Source organism: Crocodylus siamensis, chromosome 3 (genome assembly GCF_052110815.1).
Source record: "Crocodylus siamensis isolate JL-2025a chromosome 3, ASM5211081v1, whole genome shotgun sequence".
Classification (NCBI taxonomy): domain Eukaryota; kingdom Metazoa; phylum Chordata; order Crocodylia; family Crocodylidae; genus Crocodylus; species Crocodylus siamensis.
This window is the reverse complement of record NC_143397.1, coordinates 219,645,682-219,668,447: the sequence shown is the minus strand read 5'-3', so window position 1 is coordinate 219,668,447 and position 22,766 is coordinate 219,645,682. Positions and strand designations below refer to the sequence as shown.

Sequence of the window (22,766 nt, the reverse complement as noted above, 5' to 3'; positions counted from 1 at the left end):
GAGGGTCTCCAAAACACCTGTCCTACCCTTCAGCAGGAGCTGAAAACCCCCAGACCAAACTCTCTCTGCTCCCTTCCCCCCCAATTCTAAAAACAAGGACAGCCTGGCAGGTAGGCAGGCAGAAGTTACAGAAGATGCTCTGTTTTGAAAAGTCTTCATCTGACCCCTCATGCAATGAGGGTTCACTCGATCAGCCATTTCTGAAGCTGCCTGTAGTCATGCACTTGTATTTGGTCATGGCTATAAATTAACTTTCCTTTTGAGTATCTTTCACAAGGGAGACAATCACTGCTTGGATCTTACAAAGGAAAGACAGAGTTCAATTTGTTTTGCTGTTCTGAGCAGACTTTTTGTATTTACCTTGGGTCCTCTGGTCTGATCTGGTCATTTCAGTTCAGAGTTAATGGCTACATGAAAGGATGAATATAAAAGAACTGCTAAGGCTCTGCTTTTGAACCTAAAAAGAATAGCTTTCTAACACTGCTGTCTCACTTGATTTTCATATTCTCCCTCTCTTCTCTTGGTTGCTTCTTCTCAGGTCTAATATCTGCTGTTCTGAAATCTTTTAACATAGTCTTGAATGATTCAGAGGAAACTAATCTGTCACATACTTTGTCCTACAAACCCTGAAATCGGAGTTTGAAAGCTTGCCTTCCTCAAAAGGCAAAAAAGAGTTACCAGTGAAAACACACTCATGCTTTTTGTTTTGTTTTCTATGTTTACTTAAATAACTTGACGATCTAAAATGTTTTTCTGTTTGTTTTTTTTTAATTTGGGGGTTTTGTTTGTTCGGTTTTCTACTGAAAGGAAAGAAAAATTCATAGTAGTTCTTGTATAAAACCTTGTTGTAGTCCTTTATTTCCTTATGCTATAAAGAGAGCAAAAAAGAATGTCTACATCAAAAAAATCTTTCCATGCAAATGTTCATCCAAATAGCTAAAGAAACCAGTTTTGAGGATTAAAAGATACCAGGCAGGAAATCTGAATGAAAATGTGAAAGAATGACTAATCATCCTTTATAAAACTGTGAAATAGATAACATGCATACCATACTTTTGGACAGCTTCCAAGAGAACAGTGTACTGTCCGGTAGACCTTACTGGGCTCAGGAGAAGTGAAGTGGGTTGGAGAACAGGAAGAAACTCCAAACTACAGCAAGGTTTTTGGACATGGGTAGACTGGAGAAATCCTACCCGACTGCTGCAGGGATAGCATAAGATGTGCATGGCAATGGAAGACAGAATATACTTTCTCCCTTGCCCAGCCTTACCATGGCTGAAAAATCTGCAGTCAGGCTACTACTAGGACAATTTATATGGGTAAAGAGGATGATCCAGTGAGTGAGTTAAATGCATACATGTAAACCCAGCCCAGAAAGCGCTGCCTTATCAGGAGAACAAAGTACTTCAGACTTACAACCCAACACTATAAAAATGCACCTTCAGATAATAATAATAATAATAATAATAATAATAATAATAATAATAATAATTTCTTCTCATCACTACAAAGTCCATTCATGTGTGTGGCACAAAATCCAAAGCCTTGCAAAACATCAAAGCAAACTTTTTACCATTAACATAATGGGAATTCAATATAAAAATCTGGCATTAACATCACAGTAAGGCCACATATACACACATTCATGAATAGGAATACAGTTTGCAAGGAAATTAGCATAGTTATCTAAAAGAAATGGCAACTAGTAATTTTAGAATCACAGCTATATTTTACAACCTCGTATCTATAGGAAAATAATTTTTGTAATTCATTGTCAATCAAAAATCCCATTATTGTAAAAATATTCTGTTCTATAAATTTCAATATATTCCACTATACAGCTAGTTAAACTATTCATTGCAAATATCTGCTGAAAATGTTTCACTTGTTACTGTTTATAAACTAGTCCTGATGTCTACAAGTGAAGTCTGAATATCTTATTCAGAAGTATTTATTATGTAATTCAAAGGCCTCAGCCTATAGTCTGTTGACTGAACTGCTCATTTCTGCTGCCTGCTACTTATTATTTGTGCTCTGTGATTGGTTTCTGCTCCAAAATGGAATAAATTTCAAAACTAGAAAGATAGTAAAGCTTGATGTAAAAAAATTCCAGTGAAGCAATTTTCCCAACAGAATTTGCTGATTTATCAAAATCTAAATGTTTTGTGGAGACTATCTGATTTTTACAATACTTTGATGGAACTGAGGCAGACTTCCAGAAGAGCCCTGCCTACCAGGCAGCTTTTGTAGCCTGACTGGTGACCTACTAAGCCTCTTGGTACACTTAGTGGCACATTGCAACTAGGAAGTGAATGACAGCATACTGATAAAGTATTAATTTTCAGCTCAATACACACCCAAGCTAAAACTCACTTTCAGGCTTCACACACACATTTACTCTAGTATTCAGCCATGCTCTCAGACATAACTAGCTGAACTTAGTGATTTTAAGAACAGTTTAAGTTTTCTTTACTATAATGGTAGGTCACCAATTTGCACATGCCATCCTCATTTAGCCACACAATTTAATGTCACAGATTTCATCTTGAGAGTCTTCAGTTTCATTTTCTGACTTTTTATCTTCATTTTTTACTTCATATAGCATTTTTTTCTCTTTTCCCTATTGAATACACATTAATCAGGAAGACCTGCACTTTCATCCTCGAAAGACGCTTGTTAGTAATGTTTTGCAAGGCACACTGAGGCCAGATTCTGCCTCCTTCCCTTGCCTTGTAAGCAGTCCCACTAACTTCTGAAAGGCAAGCTAAGGAGTAAGATTGTACACAGCATGAGTATGAGTTAAAGAAATCTGGCCTCAAATGCATTTCACAGAAGGGTACAATATAAACAGTTATACAACTAAAACCTTATTTTAGGTATTGAAAAACAGTTATGCTTCTAAAATTATAAATTACAGCTGCATTTACTATTCCAAGTAACTATGCTAGTTTTCTCATGGATATCTCTATTCACACAGTTTGCCAAGTCTGAGACATGAGAATACTATCTGTACTGTACTGATTCTACTCTCCTAGTGTACTATAGGCAGTATGAAACCAAGACATCTGAGACAAAGGAAGGAACATAACAACAGACTTGAATGAGCACCTACTGGTGGATTCTTATCAGGCTGCTACAATAGACTCAAATTTTGGACCCTAAACACTCTCAAGATGGCTAGGTCTGGAAAAAGTGTAGTCATTCCTTCAAGTTCCTGACTTTAATCTCAAGATCCCCTGTCTAGCGCTCTACTCTGGGATATGGGTTCCACAGTGGCCAAAGAGCTGCTAGTCCCCACAAATCCCCCAGAGTTCCACCAAAGCTGTGGACACTATGTTACTGTTCCACTTCTCAAAGACTATGAGATGACAGTTAAAGGAAGGTCTACACAGACTCTACAACCATGTTTAAATCACTTGTACTTTATTCATGGAAAAGAACACAAGGAATATAAAAGATCTATGAAAAAAATCTCTGCACACAAAATTCTGCCTCCAGTGTCCTCCCCACTTCTACAAGCTCCTTGGGTTGGATCCATCCTTCAAGGATCTGACGGTCCTCTTTTCCCCTGCCTTATCCTGCCTTTTGTTCTGGTTGGTGAGAGTGTCCTACCACCTTTGTCTTTTTATACATTTCCAGGTCACCTCTCCTGCACCATATGTGCTCCCTCAGTGGTATCAAGATCCTTGCTAAAGTATTTGCTGTTGGTCATAACCAGCCTGAAATGCAGATGGGGGAAAAAATGATTCTTCTGTATTGTAGCCCATTCTTTTTTAAAGTGCTTTGTCTGAATAGAAGACCATGCCATTTAATAATTCTTTGGCCATGTCTCCAGAGCAGCACTTTCAAACATACTAGATGCTCTAGGCAGACTGCCTTCTAAACCAGACACTGGGTGCATCTGCACATGCATTTCACTGTGGAATTGACTAATAACTCCATAGTAAAGCGTCACTGTCTACATGTGCGTGGGTATTAGGGCAGAGTAAATTAATTAACTCCACCATAACAGTACTGTCGGGCACAGTACTATTTTATGGTGGACTAATTAAGTGTGACAAAATGCATGTGTAGATGGTGACAGGAGCTGGCTGGGGCATGAGGGTGCTAAAGTTTGGGGGCTGTCTGCCACATGGCTCATTTTAGGACTCTTGTGCCCCAGCTCAAACTGCTGCTGTCCGAGGTGCACATGTAGACACCGCACCCAGGAGAAGCTGGCTCCAGCTAGAACTGCTCTGGAGTTTATTGCATTATATTAATTTCATGAGTCGATGCACCCACAGTATAGCTGTAGTGCTACAGGTCAGCTAATTGCTATTGTCACTCATGAGGGCTAGTTGGCCCTCCTCAAATTAATTTATATTACTTCCTGGAGGCTCTAGTAAAAAACTAGAACCCTAGTGTTCTAAATAGTGCTCAGAAATGTAACACACATGAAACGTAAAGCCTTCTAAAAAACTATTCTGTGACAGTGTAGGCAAAGAGGTTTTTCTTTTCCGCTACCATTGTATCTGCAAAATTCCATCTGACGTACCTGTTCCAAGCGGTGCATGGCCAGGTAAACCTGATTCTTGGGCAGAGACAACGCACCATTTGATGAAAAAAATATTTGGGAGATCATACTCAACAGTCACTCCTCAGTGGAAACCCTTCCTTTTTGAGGCCCATCAGACCCCAAGCCTTTCAGAAACCACTGTAAAACTTTCTTATTTATGCTTTTAGGAGGTGGCATTAAATTCTGGGGTATTGCTTAGGGAACTGTTTTATCCCTTACTAACTTGTGTTAATATTTGATCTGCTTATAGCTCACAACAAAAAACACTGTGTCAAGGCCTGCAATCAAGCATGTCTGGCTGAAGAAAACACTTGAGCTATCACACCTTTCCCCGATTCCTGGCTAGTGAGATTGGCCTAGTTTTCTGTGGAAGTGAGCAATTAGACTGGTTGCTGAATGTGCCACTCACCCCTTTTAAGCACACTTGCAGCCTCAGGCTGCAGCCGTGCCTTGACACAGTCTCACATTCACTGCTCCTTCTGATCTGTCTGGCTCCCAACTCAGCTCTGACTTTTCCCAACTTGGACCTCAGATCTCCCTGACCTTGGCACCAGCTCTCTGAACCCAGGCTTCTGATTTCAGCTCACTCCTTGGATTATGCTTCTTGGATTTTGCCTCTTGGTCCTCATGTGCTCAGCCTTTCCGAGATCTTGGGATCTTGTTCCCCATGTTCTCAGTCTCTCTGACCTAGACCCCAGCTTGATGCTCTAGTAATCTGTGCTCCTGCCTTGCTGACCTTCTAGCTGCTCCTAGTGGCCTACCTGCAGGCCCAGCTGCCTACATCCCAGCTGAACCCTCACAGAGTGTAAGCCACCCTGGGCCTTTTATGGCGGGGGGGGGGTAGAATATCAATAATTCATTCAATGTCACTATTTTAGTATGCCAGCCAATCAGTCTAGACACAAAGAGGACAAGGCAGAAATAGAGAGTGCAGACAGAAGTGCAGTTCCCCGCTGTAACTGAAGAACACTTTGCAGAAAGCGTTCTGAGGTGCAACGATCTCCCATACCAAACAGAAGTTCACTGTTGGTTCCATGGGTGAGGGGAGTTTAGCTTCTGCCTGCCAGCCTGCAGCCAATTGGCCCTGGTAATGACCCCTCCTCTCTCCCAGCCTGTCCCGGTTTTCAAAATGGGAGAAGGGAAAGGGAGGAAAGGGAGCTCATTCTAGGGGTTCCCTACCCAGAGCTAAAGGGTGGGATGGGTGAATTGGAGTCTCCCCCCACCCCCAGGAAAGGATCCAATACACCTGCCCCACCATCCAGTGAGGGCTGAAAAACCCCGAGACCAAACTCCTTCTGCTCTCTTTCCCCCTGCCATTCTGAAAACAGCAACAGGCTGGGAAGCAGCACAGGCAGAAGTTACAGAAGACACTCTGTTTTGAAACATCTTCATCTGATCCCTCATGCAACAAGGGTTCCAATTTTTATCCAAACAACCATTTTTGAAGCTTGTCTGCAGCCATGCACTTGTGTTTGGTTATGGCTATAAACTACTTTCTGTGGCCAGATTGGGCAAAAATTGTCACTTCTGTCAATGCCCAGGGTGGAGATAGTTTGGGAGAAGGTGGTAACAGCAAAACACAAAGAAAAGAGTTTAGCAGAAGTCACAGTTCATCACATGCTCACACTAGAAAATGACTAATGGAAGTAATCTGCAGGGTCAGAGCAGAGACTGGTGTTAAGGAGAGGTAAGAGAAAGATACAGGTGTAGCTTGCTTTAAGTTTTTCCCCATGTATAAGAAGAGCTGGAGAAAAAGCACAAAGTGCAAGAGGGAGACACCAAGAGACTAGCATCAAGGGCAGACTACAGAAAGGAGCTTGCACCTGTAATTTAGTAGACTGTAAAGCTAAGGGCTTGCATCGTTTAGCCCTACCATAAAGGCAAAGGCAAGGAATTTATGGTTGAAGTCATGCACGCTGATACAACCAATACATAGACACAAAGAGGGAGGTACAAGAAGGTTCACTAGACATAAAGTGGAACAACCAAATGGATGATACGGCCATAGCAGGAGGCTGAAACAAAAAGGAGAGCCTGAATAAAAGCCCTTGCAGTCTGGGGGATTGTGCAGACTGACCAGAGTGGCCAATTTTTAAAAATATTATATTAACAGAACCAGAAATGGGTTCAGGATGGAGGGGGTGCAGTTGCACCCACCTTTGATTCTTGGGCCTCCCAGACTTAAAACCAACTGCTTGGCAGTGGCAGCAGCATTTCTGTTCAGACAACAGTGAGGGAGTCAAGTGACATCATAGCTTGTTATAATCTACCTCGGTGACTCCCAACCATTTTTTGCTGCAACCCTAAATCTGGGTTGCGACCGACCCTCACCCCTGCCCCACCACCAACTCAGTCATGCCTGGCGGTGCCAGTAGAACCCGAGCTGGGCCGGGATTGTGGCAGGCAGTGGCAGCAAGAGCTGCATGGACCATGCACCAGGACAGCCCTGCAGGCGGAAGGAGCGGAGCAAGGGGCAGACCCCCCACAACCCCAATTTGGGTTGCACCCAGAGGTTGGGAGCCACTGATCTACCTGATCCCTTCTAAATTCTTCATTCCATAGGTGTTAAGGACCCTCTCTCCTTTGTTAATGGTCTTAAAGCTCCCCTTATTCTGCTGGGTTTTGTTCTGCAATTTTGATATCTGTTAGGTCCTCCTGGTAAATTAACTCCCATTTCACACACCTGCAGACTGTTTTTAACTCTATCTAAAAACATTAACTCAAGTGTGAAAATAAATTGGAATGAAATGTTGGATGCACTGTCAAGATGCTCAAAAAGGCTAGATTTTGTTTTATGAATCTGAAAAAAGGAGATATACAATCAATTCTAGTGATTATGAGACTAATGAAATAACATATTTTGATTATTTCTGCGTAGTTCATTGTGCCTTTATATATTATACAGCAAATTAATGAATATTTCAGTAAAGTTATATCTGTTTTTGCTTCAGTCTTAAACTAAATAATATAACCTTGGGGCCCTAGTTAAAAAGGAACTAGAAGGTTTACTAATAAACTAGACAAAAAATGCGTTACATCATATTTGATGAGGCATCACACCATCTGTATCTTCTTTTCAAAATCACAGATCCACTCATGAACAGGAGTGACAGGATTAGCATATAATCTGATGCATGGGTCAAGGCAGAACTGAAAATAAACCAAATTATGGACCCGTGTGATTTGAAGAGTTCTGACATTAACTACGGAGATGGAAAAGCTGGGAAAAAGGAGAAAGCTGGGGGTGAAGATCCAGACCTATTCGGCCATGTTGAGCTGGAGTTGCTGGCTCTCTGTCAAGAGGCAGCAGCAGGAGAGGCTAAAAACAGAGGAAACAAGTCTTCAGCAGAGAAACAGCATTGTACATTGTTGAGCTAAAGACAGTATTTGAAATATAGGTGTTTGAATAAAAGCACCCAGAGATAACATAGGAAGAGAACAAGGGGAAGCAGGGACTGAACCTTGAGGGATGCTCACTGAAGAAAATAAAAAACAAACCAGAAACTTAAAATAAAAAAAGGAGAGGGGAAGGGAACTACTCCACCAAACCAGCTCCTCCCCTTAAGGTGGGTCTCACTTTGTTTAAACTGAGTTTAAAATATTCATAGATTCTTTGATTGTTAGGGGCTGGAAGAGGCCTTGTGGATTATCAGGTCCAGTCCCCCTACACTAGGCAGGAAAAGACAACTGGGTCAAGTGACCCCAACAAGGTGACTGTCCAGTCTCCTTTTGAAGACTTCCAGGATAGGTGACTGCACCACCACAGGGGGGAGTTTATTCCACAGTCTGGACACCTTGACTGTGAAGGAGTTTTCCTAGAATTGAGCCTGAAGTGGCCTTCCAGGAGTTTGTAACCATTGATCCTGCTCCTGGGGTGCCCTGGTGAACAGCTGTTCACCAAGTTCTTGATGTACTCCCCGGTGCAGCGGTAAGCCGTTACCAAGTCCCCTCTCAGCCTTCTCTTCTGTAGGCTGAAGAGGCCCAAGTCCCTCAGCCTCTCCTTCTATGGCTTGTCTTGCAAGTCCCTGATCATATGGGTGGCTCTTCTCTGGCCCCTCTCAAGTTTTTCCACATCCTTGCTGAAGTGCAGCACCCAGAAATGGATGTAGTACTCCAGCTGCAGTCTCACTAATGCGAAGTACAGTGGGAGTATCACTTCCTTAGTTTTGCATGAGATGCAATGGTTAATGCATGCAGGTGTGTTGTTTTTCCTGCCAGCCACAACATAGTACTGCCAGCTCATGTTCATGAGATGGTCAATAACTACCCGTAGGGTCCCTTTTGGCTGTGGTGCAAGTCAAATTGTCGCTACTGAGCCTGTAGGCATGTTGGGATTGTTTTCCTGCAGATGGAGCACCTTACACTTCTGAGTGTTGAACTTAATCTGGTTCCAGTACCCCCAACTCTCCAGCCTGTCCAGGTCTGCCTGTATTTGCAACCTATCTTCTGGCATGACCATACTCCCCCATAACTTGGTGTTGCCCGCAAACTTGGCCAGCGAGCTTTTCACCGCCATATCCAAATCATTGATAAAGATGTTGAAAAGCACCGGGGTCCAACCATGGACCCCTGAAGGACACCACTACTCACCAGGGTGACAAAGATCTGTTCATGAGAACTCTCAGGGTCCTACCACGCAGCCAGTTTTCCACCCACTGAACTGTTAAGCAGTTAAGCCCACAATCTTGCAATTTTTCCACAAAAATATTGTGGGATACTAGGTCAAAAGGCCTTTTGGAAGTCTAGGTATGCAATGACAACATTCTCTCCCATGTCCAGGTGGTGAGAGATCTGTTCGTAGAAGGATATGAGATTGGTAAGACAAAACTTACCTGCAACAAAGCCATGCTGGCTGTCATTCAGTCTTACCCTCAAAGAGCATAAGGCACATAGATTCTTTAGTGAGTTTTTCCAGGATTTTCCCCAAGATGGGATATTTATTCTTGTAAAGATTTATCTTTCTCTACACTTTCAGCCAGCCCAGCCACCCTATTTCCCTGTATCACAATACTTTTTGGCTGCTTCCTAAAGCCTTTCCTGTAACTTAGAGGTCTTAGGACAATTGTTTTTTTCTAGTGTTATGATGGTACCACCCCTACCCACAAACAGATGTTCTGTAAAGGTCAGTCTTTGGTACCAAGATAATCCAGTTAGCAAAGAAAATTTATGAGAATGTTCCTTTAATCAGAATAGTTACTGATGTTCAGTGCACATAAACCAGTTTGAAATGAACCTGGTTGAATGTAGTATCAGACTTAACTGATTTGGCTCAAACTGGTTTATGTAGCGTCTGTCCTAGACCCCTTGCTGGTTTCAATTAAAACAGATTCCCCCAGCATCCCAACATGCTCTCTGAGCTGGGCACAGCTCTCTGCTCCACAGCAGGGCTGGCCCCACCCCTCTGCTCCCTAGCTGCAGCTCCAGCAGCTTCTGCAGGCATCTGCCTGGCTTCTGCTCCCCCACTCCCCGCTAAGCATGCATTCCCCCATCCCTCACAGATACCACTCAGCATTAGCCAGCAGACCACATGCTGGCTACCCCAAGCTGTGGCACACAAGACAAAGGCAGAATCAACAGATAGCTGGTAATGTCCCCCTGTTGTTTTCTTAATGGGTGGATAAACATTCCATACTGGGCCGGTCAAGAGCTCTCTAATCATAGTGTCCTGCCAGGGCCTGACCACACTCCCCCCGCCCCTGCAGCTCGGCAATGTAGAAGGGAAGTTGCTCTAGCACCCCCTGGCTTCTAGCCTGAGCCACTGCAGACATGTGCCTGCATGTCTGAGATGTCTGTCTGGTTACAAAACTGATTTAGCCTAACCAGGTTAGACTAACCTGCAAAGACTGAATCAATTCAGGCTCAGGCTTTTTGAACGTCTGTCCCCAGCCACAATGGTAATGAACAACACAGACATTTGCTTTAATTTCCAAGGCGTTCGCTGGCAGTAACTGAGTTTCTGGACACTTACAGAAAAGGCAACAACAGAACGTATCAATATCCAGAAGCCTCAACACTTCAAGTAATTAAGGAAGGCTACAGGCAGAACCAAGGTAGACGCATTAGAAGCATTCCACAAAGTGACAAAAAAGGGAAAAAAAGAAGAAAAATACAACTCTAATAAATTATTGTCATAACTATTCTTAGGCTTGCATTTACTTTGAGAAATGTAAAGTATTCTATTTTTTCTGCACAGAAAATAGACTTAACATGCTATTTGTGCATTCATATTCAATAACAAGATACTTACATAAGATACTTACTTTACATAAATAGACTGTTTCTAGCTAAAAGTTTTCAACAAAACTTTTTTGATTTTATGTATGCTAAAGCATGAGATAAAATTTACTTGGCTTATGTAAAACACATGAATTTAAGTTTTGCTTTTCTTAATGGGCAGAGAGGTTTTCTTGCTTCAAGTGCTTCCTCTTGGAATCCCAATTAATGTTTAGTTGTCAAGCTTCCTTGAAATCTTTTCATGTGCTAAGGACCAGATCTGTGAAACAAATCTCCACATCACAGAAGACCATCCTCTGACTACCATAGCAGGCATAACACAACTTGAATACTATATTGTATAAGTATTTTTCTTAATGGGCTCTCAGTTGTCTGCACCTAAAAAATTAATTGCAGTAATTAATTAGTTAGACATTCAAATACAAACTTATTTGCTTGCAAAAGAAATTCTGTTTTGAAAAATCTTAAAAAGTATAAAACACAGTTTGGATTATGCTTTTAATTTGTCTGGACTTTTTCTCCTACAAACTATAAAATTTTTCCTTAAACCACAGGAGAATGAGATACAAGATTATTTAAAGTAAGCAAAAACTAGTGAAGAAGGTCAATGATAGATTAAAATATCTTTAAAATAGCTTTTCCAGACATGGGACCCTGAGGCCAGCTTAATTATGAGCAAAGAAAAATTGTGAGAAAAACAAAGGACTGCAGGAAATTAACTTACATACCACATTAGTTTGGTTTTTTTTTAAAGGGCTATAATTAGGCACCTACGAAAAATCAAGGAGGCAGGGGGCCAATTTCACAGGCCAATCACAGGGGCCAGCTGCCATTTTGGTGAGCTTATTGTGGTGCCCCCGCCACCCCCCCGTGCCTCCGATTGGCCAAAGGGGCCCAATGGCCTCATCCCTCACTACTGCTTGGCTGCGGGAGCTGTCCATCATGTGGCCCCACCCTTCACTGCTGCTTGGCTGTGGACTGTCTTTCATGCAGTTCCACCCCTCACTGCTAATTGGTGGAGAAGGGCAGAACCATGGGACAGGCAACCCTCTCTTCCAACCAACAGTGAGGGGCAGGGTTGGACACCATCTTGACTACTCCCCTTTGTGCCGGCAACTCTCCCTCTCCCCCAACTCTACCACCCTAGTAGGCTTCAAGGCTGGGCTGCAGCAGCCATGAGGACTATTGGTTCCCACTAGGGAGTCAGCATTTTATTTTTAGTAGATGTTTTTTCCCCACAGATTTCATGAACAAAGCCCAATTATATGGTTTCTGAGAAATCGGAAATTGAGATTATCTTTAGCTTTGTATATTCTAGCTCAAGGAGAGAAGGGTGTCAATAATCCAAAACATCATGGAGATGGGCAACTCATATACATTAAGCCTGCACACAGACAGAGCAGGTGGGTATAATTCCTCCCATGGGCATACACCTTTCTCTACATTAGGCAGACCTGCCCTATATCATTTGACAAAGTATGAAGCTGTTTTTTTATGGCCTTTTGGGGCTTCAGTAGAGTGCTGAATACGTCCTATTGAAGGTAGATGTATAAAGGAGGGGAATATTGTTAAAATGTTGTTTTAAAATTGAATTATTAATAAGACAGGCATCTAACAACAATCACACATTTTCTGAAAACTGTTTTACTTAGTACCCTAACAAGTATGCTTAAGATCATCATCAACAAAATATTAGTGTGGTGTTAGTCTGAAGTCAGGCAGAAAGCAGGGGAGGGTGGCACCCAGAGCCATCCCTAGGGGTGTGTGGGCCCTGGGGCACATCAGCCTGTTTGGGGATGGCAGTGGCGAGTGACTGGAGTGCGGAGCCAACAGCTTATGACAGGGCCTATGCAGCACTGTCTGTGAGGCCCCCCAAAGTTCAGGGCATGGGGCAGTTGCCTCAATTTGCCCCCCCCAGGGATGGCCCTGGTGGCACCTTAGCGACTAACTGGCTCAGACAGGCATAAATCAGTCGGGACCAGAACATTGAGAGTACATGTGCACCCAGTACACATGTGCACCCATGACCTATGAAGTGGAACAGCAAGACTGGTAGGCAAGGAAACTATGAAACTATGAGCAAGCAGGAGCCAGCAGCAGCAATCAGGTAAGCTGGGCAGGGAGGGGGAAGGGGGGAGAAGCCAGGCCAGCTGTAGGGAATTGGGAAGGGGTTTTTCTCCCTCCGCCATCCCTATATAGCCACGCTGGGTAGGAGCCACACTCCCGAGCCATGCGAGCAGGCGCTGCAAACAGGCACACTCGGCAGGGGTGTGCTGGAGTTTGTGCAGGACTTCACACAGGAGGGAGAGCAGGAGGGGCCTGAGACTCCATGTGTTGGCATTGGCAGCTTTGGACAGAGTCTTCAGGTGAGCTCACATGAGGGAATCTTCAATGGGGGTGGTGACTCAGAGCACAGCTAGGGGACTCCGCCCCAGTGCTGCCTCCTGCTTGGGGCTCCACTGAGGTCTCCACCCAGACAGAGCCTGGTGGGTCAGTGGCACCCAGGCCCCTGCCTGCAGGGGTTGCCTGGAGAGTCCTCAAGGGCCCTGGGGTAGCAGGAGGGCTGGGAGTCTCCTCACCTGTCCCACATGTGCCTGGATTGAGGCCCTGGAGAGGCAGGTGAGGGAACTCCAGGCAGAGTGAGCAGGCTGTAGGGAATCAGGGCGACTGAGGAAGAAATCAATGGGCACTTCCATTCTCTGCAGAACCACACACCTGGAGGGGAGGCATCACAGGAGGGAATCGACACAGCCGGATGGCAGACAGTCACTTCAAGGGCTAGACGTCGCACTGCCAGGGCGACTCCCTCAGTGCAGCTGGTATGAGGCCCTGGCAGAGAGTGCAACAATGGAGACCACACCCACAGCCACCACCAAGCAAGCTTGGACAACTGTGCAGCTGGAAGAGAAGACAACAAGTCATCATGGTGGGTGACCCCCTCCTGAGAGGAACAGAGGGAGCCATCTGCCGCCCAGATCCCACGGTATGCAAGGTATGCTGCCTGTCCGGAGCCTGGATTTGAGACATCACAATGAGGATTCCAGACCTGACTAGGCCCTCTAACTACTATCCCACGGTCCTCATCCATATGGGAATGAATGATATAGTCTGCAGTAGTCCAGGCAGAGTCATGAGTGACTACATGGCACTGGGAGCCAGGCACAGGTGGTCTTCTCATCCATCCTCCCAGTCAGCAGTTGTGAAAAGCACCACAGCAACTGCATTAGAGAGGTCAACTCACAGCTTCAGAGCTGGTGCCATCGTGAAGGGTTTGGACTCCTTGACCCTAACCTGTAATTCCAGGATAAGACCTTGTTTGGACAAGATGGGATACATCTCTCTCCAAGAAGTAAGAGTCTGTTCTCTTATGAGTTTGGCTGCTCTCCTACGCAGGGCTTTAAACTAGGTTCATTGGGGGACAGGGATGTTCATGACAGGGTGAGGCCAGGAACAACAAACCATGAGCCAGGCACTGGAACAGTCCAGGTAAGTACCAAGGACCCCACTAAGCATCAGGATGGGGAAGTACTAAGGGCACCTATTAGGAGGCTTAGATGTCTAAATACTAATGCTAGGAGCATGGGGACCAAGCAGAAGGAACTTGGACTCCTGCTTGCAAACAAAAGAATTCGACCTGGTTGGGCTAAAAGAAACCTAATGGGACCCTACCTACAACTGGGCAGTGGGCAGTGAGGGCTACAGGCTGTACAGACAGGATAGAGTGGGGAAAAAAGGGGCAGGGCATTGCTGTCTATGTTAAGGTGCAATATACATCTTCTGTAGTTAAGCTGGGCCTAGAAGAAGGGCAAGTTGAGGTACTATGGGTCAGATTACAGGGAGATCGGGGAGAAAGGGACTTGGTAGTGGGGATCTATTAGAGACCCCCACACCAAGGAGACAAGTTAGACCTAGAATTCTCAAGACAGCGCTCAAAGGCAGCGCGCTCCAAGGACATGGTTGTCATAGGTGGCCTAAACTTCCCAGACATCTGCTGGGAGGAAGAGGCAGCCATGTCTGCCTGTTCACATAAGTTTCTAACCTGCTTACAGGAACTTCACCTAACACAGGAGGTAAATGTTTCCACTAGGGAAATGCCTTACTAGACTTCATGCTGGCCACAGGGGATGACTTGGTGGCAGATCTGCAGGTACAAGGAAACCTAGGGGATAGTGACCACCTATTGATGGAGTTCATTATCCAGTGAAAGGTGGGGAAGATAACTAGTAGGGCTGAAGTGCTAGACTTCAGGAAGGCCAACTTTAACAAGCTCAGGAGAGTAGTTAGGGAGGGACTGATGGGCAAAAGCATCAGAGAGATGGGAGTCCAGGAAGGGTGCGTGTTTCTCAAGGGACTGATCCTGCAGGCAGAGAAAGGGACCATCCCAGTACACATAAAGGGGGGAAAAGAGCAAAGAAACCCTCTTGGTTGAGCAGGGAAAGCCTGGAGCGGAAAAGAGAGGCCTACAGGGTGCGGCGGCAGGAGGCAGCCACCAAGCAGGAGTATACCTGCTTGGTTTGAGCTTAGAGGGAAGAAGTGAGGAGAGCCAAAGCGGAAATGTAGCTTAGGCTGGAAGCAAAAGTTAAGAATAACAAAGTCATTCTTTAAACACATAGGAAGCAAAAAGAAAGTGCAGGGTAACATAGGACCCCTTCAGGATGGACTAGGGCAACTAATAACAGATAGGATGGACAAAGTGGAGCTCCTAAATTATTTCTTTGCATCTGTGTTCCTGGACACGGATACAAGTATGCATCCCAATGGGACTTTAGATAAGCGCAAGATAGATACCAACCCACCAGATTATTACACAGTCCGGTGGGTGGAAAATTGGCTTATGGATGGGTCAGTTTCTACCTGGAGACATGTGAGCAGCAGAGTCACCCAAAGGTCTGTCCTGGGACTGGTACTGTTTTATATCTTCATTAGTGACTTGGATGAGGGAGTAGAAAGCACTCTGTCCAAGTCTGCAGACGAGATGACACCAAACTATGGGGGGAGATAAACAAACTAGAGGGCAGGGAGCAAATCCAGGTGGATTTGGACAGGCTGGGGAAGTGGGTGGAACAGAATAGGATGCAGCTTAACAAAGTTAATTGCCATGTATTGCACCTAGGGAGGAAGAATCATCAACATACCCATAGCCTACGAGGTACCTTTCTAAGCAGCACAACTGCAGAAAAGGATCCCAGAGTCATAGTCAACTCCAAAACGAACAAAAGTCATCAATGTGATGAAGTAATAAGTAAAGCTAACTGCACTCTTTCTTGTATAAGTAGGTGCATCACAAACAGGTCTAGGGAAGTGATACTTCTCCTCTACGTGGCACTGGTCAGGCCACAGCTGGAGTACTGTATCCAGTTTTGGGAGCTGCACTTCAGGATGGATGTGGATAACCTGGAAAGGGTTCGTAGGAAGGCTCTGGTTAAAGGCCTACAGGAAAAACCCTATGAGAACTGATTGAGGGAACTGAATCTCCTTAGCCTCCGCAAGAGAAGGCTGAGAGGTGATCTTGTGGCCATCCACAAACTCCTTGAGGGGGGACAGTAGGAACTGGGGGATACAATGGTTTACCAGGGCACCCATCGGGGTAACTAGAAACAATGGCGTGAACTGCAGGAGAGCAAATTTAGATTGGATAACAGAAAAAAAAAATCTTTACAGTGAAGGTTTCCAAAATATGGAATACACTTCCAAGGCAGGTGGCACTATCTCCTTCCTTGGAGGTATTTAAGAGAAGATTGGACAAACACCCAGCTGGGGTCATTTGACCCCAGCACTCTTTCCCACCCAGGGCAGGGGATCAGACTCAATGATCTAGTAAGTCGCTTACAACCCTAAAAATCTATGAAACTTTCATAGGCAAGAAACTACTTTAGTAGATGCCATGAAGCTGTTGCCTATGAAATCTTACGCCTCTCTGAACCAGTTAGTCTCTAAATGTGCCACCGTACCTAGCCTTCTATCAAATATAAGTAAGCAGCAAATCTGCCCATCAAGAATGACGGGTGGGTGAGGAAAGAGGTCTGGGTCCACCCTCTCCCCCCCCCCCCCCCGGGGCTAGTTCTCACTCCCCCATCACGCCGCTTTGGGCCAGGCTGCACCTGCTCTCCCCTTCCTGCCCCCCCCCGCCGCTTCAGGCCAGAGCCAGAGCCTCATGCCCCCTATCCATTGCCACTGTTGCCTCAGGCCAAAAATGATGGCCTGGGGGGGACAGGTGGGGACAGAGGCCTGCCTGCGTCCATCCCTCCCCAGGGCTGGGGTCGTTCCCCCCTTCCCTCCATTACTTTGGGCCGGGGCTGCTCTCCCCCTTCCTTCCCTTCCCTCCCCCCCACCACCTTGGGCCACAGCTGGGGCCTCACCCCCCACCCCCAACACTCCCTGTCCATTGCCACTGCCATCTCAGGCCACAGCCACTTCCTCACTCCATCGCCACTGTCATGCCACCACAACCACCAGCTCCTGTCCCAACACTAACACACTGATTGGTTATTTCAGACAACCAATCAGAGTGCAATAAAGTGTTATGGACAGACAGCCTAAGGCCTTTATAATATTTTAATAATGTTTAAATTGTGTTTCTAGATTTTAGGGGGTTTTATACATACTGTAAAGCTCAATATTTCATACCAGTTAGATTCCTGTGTATTCTGCATGGCAATATATGAGACACTAACAAAACAGAAACCAAGATGGAAAAGGAAAAGTGGTTAGACAAAAAAAATTACAAACATTTACATAACACTGCGGGTTAGAAAACATTTGCTGGACCAAGGATTGAGCTCTCCATTTGACACGCACAGGGTTTCAACCTGAGTGTTCATTTAGTACTTTGCTAGACTTTTATCTTCAGTTCAAACTTCAGCTACCTACTTCTAAGCTACCTTACTCGTGTTTACATTTAGTTTTGTTTTGTATACCTTTGCATATATAATCCCTTGTACTCCCTGAGAGTATATACTGAACACAATTAGTGAATTCATCCTTTATTGTTCTCTCTCTGTAGTGTCTCTTCTGTAGTGAAGATGCTGAAGGATAAGTTAGTAAACCCATTTATTTTTATATGCATAACAAATCTCTCACTCTTCCCCAACAGGTGTCAGTTACACATTACAAGCTTTGTTAAACTCTAATGCCTTGGGAAAACTAAAATTTGTTCAGCTAAACAGCCGTTTTGATGACAAGTGCTACATTTCAACAGATTGCATTTCTGTAGAAATAGTGATGACAAACCCAGCTTGGCTTCTTTATGAACCATATTCTTGTTCATTTATCACTGTGTTATTTATCATTTTTTTAAATAAAAGTAGGCCAAGTTTTGCATACTTAGGCCTCTGACAGAAATGGCCCTAGGTGGCTGAACTAACCCTGCCCCTCACTCCAGATCTTCTGTGTACCCCCTTTTGCCGTCTTGCTTGCTACACCTTAATGTAACTTTTATAGCACATAGGGAGGCTGCCCCAGAGCTTTGGAGTGGTCCTGCTAGTACTCCCTGGGGTCTCTCAAACAGACCCCAGGTCCTCCTTGTCACTGGACCCTCTGTCCACTGACAAAGTTTCTCTACTTACTGTCTTACGCTACAAGTGTCCTGGTGACACCAAACTTGCCATCCTTGCTGATCCTGTCTTTATAAGCCCCTATCACCTTGAGGCACTACTCACGATCCCCTTGGCCCTAACTGTACTTTAAGTGTTCTAATCATGTCCTCCAGCCTCCCTCATAGCCTGCCCATGCCTCATGGGTCTTACTCTAATCTGATTCACCTGCTTGGGCATTGGCCCGCTTGATCTCAGCCCCTTCTTGGCTTGAGTTCTCCCTGCACCAGCAATATGGCACAATGGGATCCGATGCCCGATTCCCACAACTTTGCCTCCCACCATGCATATGTGGCACAGCAGGAAGAGCAATTGTTGCCTTTAATATAAACATCTGTCAGGGGCCTTAAAAATAGGCCTGGATTGAGCTACTGCATGATGATCCAGACCACTTCTTGGGCTAAGGGATGCCTTCCACTTCAGAGCAAAAGCTCTGGATTTTACCATCTCTACTTGACTCAGCCTCTCAGAGCTAAAACCAAAATTGAAGGTCAAGGTGCTGGAAAGTGAGGATTAGTAAGACCACATTTAAGAGATTGTTGGCAGACAAACCAAAGGGGTATGAGATGCAGGGTACCAGCATGTGTGCTGAAAGATGGACGTGGGGAGAGACAGAGAAAAGACAGAAAAAAGGCAGTGTGAAGAGACAGAATTTGTCCCAGTAGGGACACCATTTGCCCTGGAGGCAAGTGAAGCTGCGCTGGAGGCAGTCCTCTTTGAAGTGGGAGAAGTGATGTAACCCCAGCAAGGGTTTTGAATGAGAGGAACATAAGGAAAAGCTTGGGAGGAGTCCTGGCCTGGGATTGCTTGAGAGGGCTTGTTTAAAAGGGGGGAGCAGTTTTTTTTCCCAGGGAGAAGAACAAAAGGAGGAGAGAGGGGGTGAGAAACAGGCTGGAGGCCAGGAAAAGGACCTCACCACAGCTGTCCCTCACAGAGCCCCCGTCAGAGCCCTGCAGAGGTGGCAGCTACAGGCTGCACTGAAGAGCAGAACCCTGTCTGTTCTTCCTTTCTTCTTCCTTCAGAGCCTGGCAGGGCAGGCACAAAAGAGGACCTGCCTATCAGGAGACCCTGAGCCTGGGAATACCCTCCTACAAGCCCCTGTGTGGTGTGAAGATCGCAGGGGAGGAACCATGGCCTGCTGCACTGAGACCCCTGAAGCTCATGCAAGGGACACCAGAGTAGGCCCACAGCCCCTGTGCCAGGGACACAGAAGCAGTCCTACTCCTTGAGAAACCAAGCTGGGGGCAGTGTATACAGGATCCTCATAGTTACCCTGGAGCATACACGTTATAAACTAAGTATTTAAATAAGTTCTTGAAGGTTTATTAGTTGGCATATCAATTTATTTACTTATTAGTTCATTATTTATTGTGGGTAATTTGTATGCCTTCCCCTCATGCAGGGTGTATAAGAGAAGCATTAACTCTTAAGCCACCATCACCAGTTTATGTGTGTGTGACATTATTGGTTTTATTGTATTAGTTGTATATTAACTTGTAAATAAATAAATTCTGTAAATAGTTTTATAATGGTGTGGAAGGTTGTTTTAAATTGTCAGGGGAGGTGCTCCACTCCGGGACCCTGCAACAGCTACCCAGGGAGCTGAGCAGGGCCACTGGCTACTGGGTACCCAAGGATCCCACTATTCAGGTAGCATCGCACCCAAGGTTACATTAAGAGGTACGGATAAAGTACTTAAATTTATATACCTTTATTTAATGGTATTCAATGCTAAACAAATGTTAAACGCAGCATGTTTCATAGACACACAAGCAGGTGGCCCATATAAAATTGTTCCTGACATTTACCAGTGTGATTTGTATATCCAACAAACACAAACACTACTTTAGGTAGACTTACAGTAGAGTTTCTAGAACTGAATAAGATGGTAATGTCTGGGCTACTTCTACCCTGGGAAGGATAATGGTCAGATAATCAAGGTAGCTGCTACTACAGAATAAGAGCAAGGTGCTAAATTCAGGCAAAATAAAAAAGTCCTAGAGGAACCCATCTGGGAGTGCCTGTCCATACTGGTAAATTACAGGCCAGGCAAACCACAGTGCCCCGACTGCTCTGGATCTGCCACTCTGGAGCAGCTTGATACATTGTCAGGTTGCTTGATTAGCTGCTCTAGCACAAAACTTACAACTTTCCAGTTATGTTTAATTGGGTATTTTTGTTAAATTCGTTTAATTCTTAGCATTATGTGGACCTTTGCTCTTTCTTTTGAATAAATCATGCATTAAGTAGACTTAATGAATAGTACTTAGCCTTCTGTTCCATAGGAACTATAAATTAGAGAAAGGTTAAAGAAGTGGTAATAACCCCTCTGTGGGAGGCTGGGGTTGGGGCAACCAGCTTTTTATTGACTTTTATTTTTAGTCAAAGAGGATAAATATCAGAGAGGGTGACTGGCACAGGGCTGGTTAGTGGGCAAGATCTAGCACACAGGATTGGTCTGCGACCCAGACGAGCGGTCATCTGGCCCATGAGGCTGCTCGACAGTCCAGAATTTTGATGGCAGATTGAGGTCCCCACCCCCCCAAATTTCTGGACCATGGGGAACCCTGCTGGCCAACTGACACAGCTCCATAGGCTGCCCCTGGCTCACAGGCTGCATCTTCATTGCTGTTCTATAACATACTCTGTCAGTGCATTTTTTCTCCTTGACTTTTAGACTGCTACATGTAGCAAATTCTTTTCTAACCATAATTTTTTAAGTGAAGCATTTTTGCCATAAGAATATCCATTGAAAGCTGATAAATCATGCATTAAGTGGACTGCATGCTCACAGTAAATTTAAATGTATAATAATTTTAGAGCTTTACACTAGACCATTAATCAGTGTACAGTCAAGCTACTGGAAAGACAAAACATTGATTTAAGTCAATATTCGGTTACTTGAAAAGGGTTGGGTTTTTTTGCTTTTTCTTATATGTTACTTTTGGCTTGTGGTACACACACCTAAAAGCCTTCTGAAGCTTGGATAATTTGGTGATGAAAGTTGCTAGAGTAAGAAGGTCTAACAGAGGGTGCGGGGAAGAGAGACTGTTTTAGTGAAAAGCATTTCCTATATGCCACAATGACTAATGCTTAGATTCAAATCTAGCCCCCATGAAAACTGTGCTGCAAAAATCAAGTTCCACTTCAGGACCTGGACTTGGCCCTGGCCCAGGTATCTTGGTGTGGAGATAATTTGTCAACCCCTCCAAGAGAGGCAGAACAACCATACAATAGGGTAGCATAAACCAAACAACTACAATTGGAACCAGATTAATCATATCAGGACAGTTCACAACCTGTTAAATTCACTGGGGGGTTCCAAATCAAGGACAAGTCACTCAGATGGTTGCTACAGCATTTAAGTCAAATGACACTGCTTCTCTAGTCTGCTGGACCCCATCAGCAGTTCCATGAAGCTGATTGGAAAAGCAGTGTCCTTCAAAATAAAAGGAAGCAGCTAAAGTACCTTTGGGCTCAGGCAGATATTATTTTTGGAATATGTGTAGCTTCCTGGCTGGAACGTATCAAAAGTTGCCACAAAGACGTATTGTCCATCCATGGGGCTGCTCCTTAGCTCCGCCCACCCCATGACAGCAAGGGATGATCAGATAGTCTCTGCCGCCCAATCAGCCCCTGCCTCTGCTGCAGACTCATCACCCTTGCCACCAAGAAGCAAAGGGGATGGGATTGCCCAGGCTCTGATACCCACAGGGCTCATGAGGGCTCACTGGCTGGGTGGACTATCGGAGAACCAGACACTCTGTACCTCCCTCACCCTTGGAGGCAAGGTGGTGCAGCAGAGTGCTGTGGGATACTGGGGGTCTGGCAGACCTATACACATGCTAAATTCATAGCACAAAAGCTTCTAATGACAGAGAATTTGCTGTTTGAAATGGCAACTTTGTCCTTATGGCACTGTTTTTGCAACTGACTGGCCATTTTTTCAGTGGGACAAAGCACAAACAAAAAGCTGTTTGCTTTCTGTTGTGCTAAACTCACATTTTTGTTGCACTTTATATGAAACAGCTGCCAGAGCCCTTAGTGGTCCAGCACAGCTGTTTGCTGCTCTGACCTGTTCACAAGCCCTCATCTTTGCAGGAGCCTAAGGAACATAAAAACCCTATAAAGAATCTTAGTTCTACTGTACTGCCCAGATCTTCCAAGAAAAGCAAGAAGAATATGACACTGGCAACTACAGTTCCGTTTCCTATATCCCCTTTACACCGCTCCTTAAAACACCTTTATCGATCCGCTATTAGGAGCAGCCCAACAACAGGCCATCCTCGCCCAAAAGTCTAGTCAGGCCAGGTGATCACCCCTTCAGGGGCTACAGGTCTATTCCAAATAGCAGCAATCTAGCAACTACCAGTTCTTGCCCTGCC

At 44.9% G+C, this 22,766-nt stretch overlaps 1 protein-coding gene and 1 long non-coding RNA gene across 5 annotated transcripts in view; both read right to left on the bottom strand.

Moving 5' to 3' along the window:
- Positions 1-22,766, bottom strand: part of CPQ (carboxypeptidase Q) — a 309,733-nt gene that overhangs the window by 222,065 nt on the left and 64,902 nt on the right. The gene's annotated exons all lie outside the window — the stretch shown is intronic.
- LOC149869480 (uncharacterized) lies at positions 3,403-13,494 on the bottom strand. Its single transcript, XR_016441479.1, has 2 exons — positions 13,369-13,494; positions 3,403-11,167 (listed from the first exon to the last, which is right to left on the bottom strand). It is a non-coding gene; the product is annotated as an uncharacterized LOC149869480 (long non-coding RNA).